At 43.4% G+C, this 8,418-nt stretch overlaps 1 long non-coding RNA gene across 1 annotated transcript in view; it reads right to left on the minus strand.

Annotated features, from left to right (window-relative positions):
- LOC116147210 (uncharacterized) overlaps nucleotides 1-6,196 on the minus strand; it is a 108,950-nt gene extending 102,754 nt beyond the window's left edge. Inside the window, exon 1 of the long non-coding RNA XR_010377667.1 lies at nucleotides 6,154-6,196. This is a non-coding gene — a long non-coding RNA (uncharacterized LOC116147210). The remainder of the gene's footprint in view (nucleotides 1-6,153) is intronic.
- Between the last annotated feature and the right edge of the window lie 2,222 nt (nucleotides 6,197-8,418).

Consider the following 8,418-nt stretch of genomic DNA (forward strand, 5'->3'; position numbering starts at 1 on the left):
AGAGCTATGCTGCCAAGTCCACTTGGTCCAAGGAAATAGCTTCTTCTTCAACTCCTCCTCGATGCTCAGGATTCTAGAACTGTGGCTGTCCTGGTAAAACTCCAGGCTAGACAGTGCCCTGGGGCACCCGGCACCTGCTACACATTTCAGATCCTCCTCAGGGAGACGGGGTTTTGGTGCCTAAGTACAGGTTTGCTTTTCTTCTCCAAGGCTCACTGCAGAATCTCTGCTCCTGCTCTATCACCCATCGCCTCCCTCTTTCACTCCCAACCTCCAGTTTCCTCGTCTCCAGTTGTACCCAACAGAGGGGCTCATGTTTGCTTACCTAGAACCAAGATTCCTCCTCCTCCAAGAAAATGTTCAGTGCCTCTGCAGTTTTATGACATAAATGTGAACACACCATCTCCTAACGGAGGCAGAGATGGGACAGTCTCTCAGTGGTATTTATTTGACCCATATAAAAACTGATGGCATTTTTAAGCACTCACTCTGTCCAAACTGTGCTTAGTGCTTTGTGTGCATTAGTCCATGGGACTCTCCCAACCACCAGACTGTAGGGACTCTTACAGCCCCATTTCACAGATGAGGAGGCTGATGTGCTAGAGCAATTCTCTCCTACAAAGCTGGTGCTGAGTGGGACAGTCTCCACTTGAGCTGTTCCACAAAACATGAGCAAGCCCTGGGGAAGCAGACATCTCATTCATTGCTCCTGGGAGCGTGAATGGCTACCCTATCCTCATGGAGGGACAATTCGGCAATTATCTATCAAAATCACAAATGCATATCCAGTTTGACCCAGAGTCCCATTTATGGAAATTTATCCCAAATATATGTAGCATCATGCATATACAGCGTTATCCATTGCAGTGTGTTAGCCTAAGAAAATAGCTGGAAACAGCCCAATGCCCGTCTAGTGTAGACTGGTTAAATAAAATACAGTGTAACTTATAATAGGGAGTCTGTGGGTAGAAATAAAGAATGAGGAAGCTCTCTGTGTGCTGATACGGAATGATCGCCAGGGTATATTAGCAAATAAGATCAAAAGCAAAAACATTCAAGGTGCAGAATGGTGTGAGGTAAGAGTTAAAATTATTACTTGCTGATATATGCAAAGGGACATTGGACAGATACATTAAAATGATGGCCATGATTTCTTGTCGCAGGAAAGGACAATGGAGACAGAGACAGGAATGAGAGGAAGAGTTTTCACTGTATTTTTTTCTTTTTTACTTTTTAGTTTTTTAACCATTCAAATGAGTTGTCTGTATTCCAAAAAATAAATAAAAGAAAATGTGTTCACAAAAAGTTGTCCTGAAATCAGCCAGTAATGAAGAGTGTGTAGATCCTGTATTAAAGGTGAACTTTGGCTTTGCAAGAGCCCTAAGCCCTCAAAATACTGCTCTTACTGGCATAGCTTCAGCAGATGTTGCTACGTTAGACTGGATTTCACGCCTCTCCCAGTCACAACCCCCACTCCTAAACGGAAAATCTGGAGATAGATCCTCCAAAAACTTTGTGCCAAGGGACTGTGGTCTTACTTCGCACATCAGATGCTTTTTTTTTTTTTTAACTAGCTTTACATCCCACCTCCGAATGCTGGTGCTACTGAAATGTAAAGGATTACATTAATGCAACTGCCTTTTAATAATTGATGATCTGTTTATTTAACACTCAGTTATTACTCGATGTAAGAAGTCTCTAGTGCAAAATATTCTCTGCTGATAGCTCAAATAAAATTGATCAAGAGAGGCTGGGTGGCTCGCTGTTTTTTTTTTTTTTTTGGTTTTTTTTCCATCCAAATACCATAGCGTTTGCCTAGTTCTTTATCTGCAGAAAAGAATACTTAATAATAGGTACTTGTAGCAATGCTTTTGGTCCACAAAACCAACAGTTATTAGGAAAATAATACTTGCATCTTTAAATAAAATGGTAATGCTTACCACTCTTTGACCCATAAGAGTCTCAGCCCCTCAGATTATTCACAGAACAATCAAATCAGAAGTGAGAAAATACTGCCCAGATAAGAAATATGGAGAGAAGTTCCCATGAGCACCAAAAGGAGATGGTTTATGCACTCCAAGATGCTGTCCAGATGTTAAATCCCTGAAGCTCTTCTTCAGACCCCTCTTCACCCACACACACCTGCAAGATTGCCCTCAGACCTGAGCAACAGGGGGTCCTGTCCTGGGCACCTCTGTCACTAGGGGTCTGCACCTAGCAGTCAAACCATGCATGACCTGAAGCATCCACTCACATGAGCAATACCATTCAGGGCTAGAGATGCTTCTCTAAGACCTTGACCTCTGTTCTCAAAACTGAAGGCAACTGCACCAAACGGCTGGAAGGTTTTGGTGTGGTGCCAATGCCAAAGCAGAGACAGGCACTGCTGGGGAGTGCCGGGGTGATCTGAGTGGCAGGAGCGTTTAGGTAAGAGAGAGGACAAATTAATTGATTTGTTGAATATGCCTTCTCAGATAGAGTCATTGCAATAGGTTCTTGCATAGCATAGTACCATTTCCCTGTGATGCTGACGCTTATTTCTTCCCTCTCTTTGTGTTCCAACTTGTGGTTCTGGACCTTGGCAGGAATCAGTAGGGCATCTGCAATAGCTGCATATTGTGGCTGAGAAAAATGCTTGAGTATTAAATAATTCACATTACTCTTAATTTTATATACATAGAAGTCTGGGCACAACGTAGGACCCATAATACTGATTCTTGATGTTGACAACTGAATGGATATAGGAAATTAGTAGTAGGGATAATTTTTAAATAAAAATATGTAGTAAGATCTAACTCAAATGTTAAAAACTAAATCTCAAATATTTCGACTGGACGATGGAGTTGCCATTAACTGAGATGGCCACAAGAAACTGAAACATCATTTTCAATAACTGGTACGGTAACAAGTGGAATTCTATGTGCAAGAGAATAAACTTTGACTCCTACCTCACACTACACACAAAAATTAACTCTGAAAGGGTCATAGATCTAAATGAGATCAACTATTAAAACTCCTAGAAGAAAATGTAGAGTAAATCTTTGTTAAGCAGCCTTACTAGATATAACCCCCAAAATACAAGTGACAAAAGAATAGATATATTGGACTTCATCAAAATTGAAAACATCTGTGCTGCAAATGATGCCATCAAGAAAGTGAAAAGACAATCACAGAACAGGGAGAAAAAGCTTGCAAACCATATACCTTATGAGACTTGCATCCAGAATATATAAAGAACTCTCACAACTCAATAATAAAAAAGACAACCCAATTACAAAAGGAGTTAAGAATATGAATAGATATTTCTCCATAGAAGATATATAATCCTTCATGTGCCAATAAGCACATGAAAAGATGCTCAAATTCAAGCCATTAGGGAAATGCAAGTTAAAACCATAAGTAGACACTGCTTCATACCCACTAGGATGGTGATCATCAAAAAAAAAAAAAGAGAGATAATAACAAATGTTGGTGAGGATGTGGAGAAATACAGTGCTGGCGAGAATGTTAGACAGGGCAGCCACCTTGAAAAACAATCTGGTAGTTCCTCAGAAAATTAAACACAGAGACATCATATGACCCAGCAATCCCAGTCCTGGATATATATCCAAGAGAAATGAAAACACACATCCACACAAAACCCTGTACACAAGCGTTGATAACAGCCAGAAACTAGAAACAATCCCAGTGTCCATCAACAAATAAATGGGTGAATAAAATACGGTTTGTCCATACAATGGACTATTATTCAGCCATGAAAAGGCATGAAATACTGATGCATGAGCCAACACGGATGAATCTTGACACTACTCTGCTAGGTGAAAGAAACCGGTCACAAAAGACCATATATTACATACGATTTCAATTATATGAGATATCTAGAAAAGATAAATCTTTAGAGACAAAAATAGATTCATGGTTGCCCAGAGCTGGGAGGTTGGTGAGAAATGAGGAGCAACTGCTAGCAGGCATGGGGTTTCTTTTTTGGGATGAAACTTTTCTTGGCACCTGAGAGCAGGTGCCTAATGTCCAGTGAGAGAAGGTGACACTTGAGTAGAGGCCAACACAGATTGTGGTGATGGGCGCACAACTCCGTAACTATGCTAAAAACCATTGCATTAGACACTTCAAATGGGTAATGGATTATATCAACACGGTTTGAAAAAAATAAATAAGAAAAGACAAAGATCAGAAGGAAAAACAGGGCAATCAGATGGCCTTGTCTTTGTTACAGCCTGGTGTCCTGCAGCTTTGTCCTTGGCCTGTCCCGTCGGCTGGCTGGCTGGCTGGCTCCCTGCCCCCACGCCAGCTCTAACCCCCACAGTTTAACAGAGAATTAACCTGACACGTGTGTGTGAGCGTTAAACCCAGCCCAGCACATCATCTCCTGCAGATTAGAAAGAGCCAGCGAAAATGAAATATTATTCTCAAAAGCTAATATGTAATCTTCACAGACACCGTCTCATTAAAGTCTGAGAAGTCGTGCCTTAGGACGAGCGCACCTGTCCATTCAGGGGCCTGGCGGCCCCCCTGCCATCAGAGCTCTCCGGTTTGTTTCGCTCAGCGCCAGCACCGTCTGCCTCCCCAGCGCTGGTCCCCTCTAATTCCCTGAAATCCCCCTGCGTGGACGGGGTGGGGACTGCTTTCCCTGCCAACCCTAGGCCTGTGTGTATTAACGGGGCCACGTCCTTGGATTTGATGGAAGTGACGGCTTAGCCACGTAAGCTCCTCACATACGGATGAATAATCACAGATAAAAACTACTTTCAAATATGATTAGGCTCTAAGGGAGACAGACAGAGGCCAGAGGGAGCACAGCTCACAGAGAGTGAGGAGCTAGGCTTCTGATGCCTAGAATAGGCGATTAAGGCCCCCGCAAGGACCCCTGGGACTTTCCTAGGGAAAATATTACTGTGACGGAGGCATCCCCCGCCTCTCTTTTCCTCGGGCCACCGTCTCCCCCTCCCTAAGCTTTGTGCCACTTCTTTCTGCAGATTGTCATTTTCCTCTGGGAACAAGGCAGCTCTTCCCACTGTGACTTCTCAGATCTTTAATCCAGGCTGCTGTCCCTGACACGCCTGTGGAATCCAGTAGGGTTTCCATTTGCCATGCTTCCTTCCAACTGATAGTAACTTGCGCTTTTTTCCTGATGTACGTGGTTGTTGCCTGGGTCCCGACCACATGCAAGCACCACAGTGACAGCTAAAACCCAAGTCAGATCAGGTACCAGCCACTAAGCATCTCCCCTAGGTTAGCTAATTGAAACTTCATAATAATCCGATGAGCTAGGAATTATTATTATTCCTTTTTTACAGATGGGGAGACAAAGCCCTCAGCCTCCAACCCAGTCAACTGTCTGGCCCACAAAGCTGACAATATTTACTACCTCACCCTTTCCAGAAAAAAATGTGCCAACCCCTAGTCTAGAAAGTTCCCAGTACCAAGTAGGACCAGGCTCCTTCAGGATGTCCTTGACATAGGGTCTCACGGAAGCCACTCAATCAGTGACCATTCATTCATTCATTCATTCAACAAATGTTTATCAAGCACCTGCTATGTGCGAGGCACTGTGCTAAGTGTTTGGGGTTTACAAGGATGAACAAAATTAAGCAGGTGCCCTGCCCTAGTGGAGCTCAGCTTCTGAGGGGAAGACAGAAATTAGTACAATAATCACACAAATAAAATGGAAAATTCCAAGTGAGTTGAGCACTGCACTGGAAACTTCCATGGTGCCTTGGGAACATTCGACAGTGGGATTTTACCCAGACTGGATAACATGGGGTGGTGTGCATAGTCCGGGGAGACGTCCCTCAGGAAGGGACCCTCGTTCACCCTAGAAGGATGAGAAGTGGGTGACTGGGTGAGAAGGAGAGCCTCGTGTTCCAGGCAAGGCTTTCACAGAAGGGAGCATGGTGCACTCCAGGCACTGAAAGATGGCTGGGCTGCAACAGGGAAGGAGGTTTGTTCAAGATGAGTCCAGGAGCCAGCCAAGGCCAGAGCACACAGGGCCTTGCAGGCCACCTGAGAGCAGGTGCCTAATGTCCAGTGAGAGGAGGTGACACTTGAGACCAGAATGATGAGAACAGGCCAAGTACAGGGAGGCCATGGAGAAAGCACCACAGATAAAGGGAGCAGCCCACGTGTGTTATGTACCAATCTTCCAGAGGGGGAAACGCCCCTTTACAATGGAGTGGTCTGGCGTTACGTCTTTAAACCAAGGCTCAAACTTGGCATAACCTGGAGAGGAACAGGGAGACAATTATGCACCTCCTGGTATGATGCAATGTGCAACACGTGTCATCACACAGAAGGATTCTTGTCAGAATGTTTTGCCTCAATCTAATCAAGGCTCTGAGGGAAACTTCCAGTTTACCAGAAATGCAGGGGATGGAAGAACAAGTTAAACACCACCAGGAGGAAACGCCAGGCAAGTCCTGCTGTGGGACCTTCGACAAGACTCCTGGCCAAGGTTTTTCAAAGAGTCAACGCTTAAACTTCAGTTGAAAAAGAAGAATTTTAAGCCAAGGTCATTTAAAAGGGGAACCCTGTGAGACTTTCTATATAAAGACATCCACAGATCAGGAAAAAACACTTTGTCAGACCGCATTCTTCCATTTTTCTCTCAGAAAATATCATCTCTGCATAGATAGATGACCAATCCTTGCCCTCTGCTCTTCGGGCAGCCAGGATTCCAATGGGGACTCGATGTACGATGCTGACTTCCAGATCAGACTCTGCCTGGGAGAATGGAGATGGCTTGGAATGGGGCCACGGCTGATCAACTCCATGGTCCTTCTGGTCCTCAGCTGGGGGCTGGGAGACCGAGACTGCTACCAACTCAGTCCTTTTAAATTTAGTTCCTTCTTCTATATTCTTAACAAATGCAAACTTTTGAAGAGGATATTGCTTTGAGGAAGTTTATAACAGCTGTAAAGATCTCTAATAACCATCCTTTATCAGTGAGATAAAAACCAGCTGTTTCACTAATTGCCCTTAACTGCTCAGGCTTGATTATTAATGAATGCCCCTGCCTTGAGTTCAAACAACTTAATTAGCTAAAGTTAAGTGTTCCCAATAAATTTACTAACCTATGATAAGCTTTTCTTTAATAGGAAAGGAGCAGTTCTTAATTAAATAGAATAATTTACAGCTCCATGTCTATTATAAAGTAATGGCTGCCCAGTTACCGCGTTACCTAATTAGATGATACTGAAACTCTTCCGAAGGGGAACTGAGGGTACAGTCGAACATGCCCTTGGACAAACCAATTTGTTAGCGGCCCATCAGTGATGTGCATGTGGGTTCTTGGACAGATCATGGCATTGGCTTCTGGGGAGCAGTCTCCTTCTTGCCACTCACAAGGCACCTGCTGCCTCACCTGTGAAATGGGAAACTCCCCGCTGAGCCTATGAGGGGGTAGATTGGAGAGCATTTGCAATCACTTGAAGAAAGAAGAAAAAACAAGTTAATGCCCTCTTTAAACTCCTGTGGGGGGGGGGGGTCACATCTTTACAGGCAAAATTATCCCCAGCGGAGATCTGTCTGGATAACATGCACAAAAAACAAACGCCTCCAGTGTAATCAAGAAAAAAAGCATCTGGTAAACCCAGGTCGGGGACCTTTCTACAGGATACCTGGTCTGTAGACTCGAGACTGCCAAGGTCATAAAAGTAAAGAGTGAAAAAGACCACAGGTGACAGGATGCATGACAGTTAAATGCAGCATGGTACCCTGGACGGGACCAAAAGAGAGTGTTAATGGAAAAATTGGTGAAACCCAAATAAAGTCTGCAGTTTCGTTAAGAGCAATGTGCCGTGTCTGCTTCTGCGTTTTCACAAATGTGCTCTGGTGATGTCAGATGTGACCGATGGAAGAAGCGGGGGGCAGGGTGGGGGAGTGTAGTTTATGAGAACTGGCTATACTGTCTATAAATCTAAAATTACTCCCAGGGAGTGGGTATAGCTCAGTGGTAGAGCACAAGCTTAGCATGCATGAGGTCCTGGGTTCAATTCCCAGCACCTCCATTAAAAAAATAAAATAAAATAATAAATAAACCTAATTACCTACCCCCAAGAAAAATTTTTTTTAATTTTTTTTTTAAATAAAGTATTTTTTAAATAAATAAATAAAATAAAATTATTCCAAAATAAAAATTTGTTAAATACTGCTTATCTATGGGGTAGGAGAAGCTTAAAAATAGGCTTGTCCAACTGATGAAGGGATAAATAAATTGTAGTACATCCATACGATGGAACGTTGTTCAGCCACAGAAAAGACTGAAGTACTGATGCACGGATGAACTTTGAAAACCGTATGCTAAGCGAAAAAAGCCAGACACAAAGGTCACATACTGCACAATTCTATTTATATGAAACATCCAGAGTAAAAAAATCTGTAGAGACAGAGTGCAGTTTCGTA

Source organism: Camelus dromedarius, chromosome 24, assembly GCF_036321535.1.
Source record: "Camelus dromedarius isolate mCamDro1 chromosome 24, mCamDro1.pat, whole genome shotgun sequence".
Lineage (NCBI taxonomy): Eukaryota > Metazoa > Chordata > Mammalia > Artiodactyla > Camelidae > Camelus > Camelus dromedarius.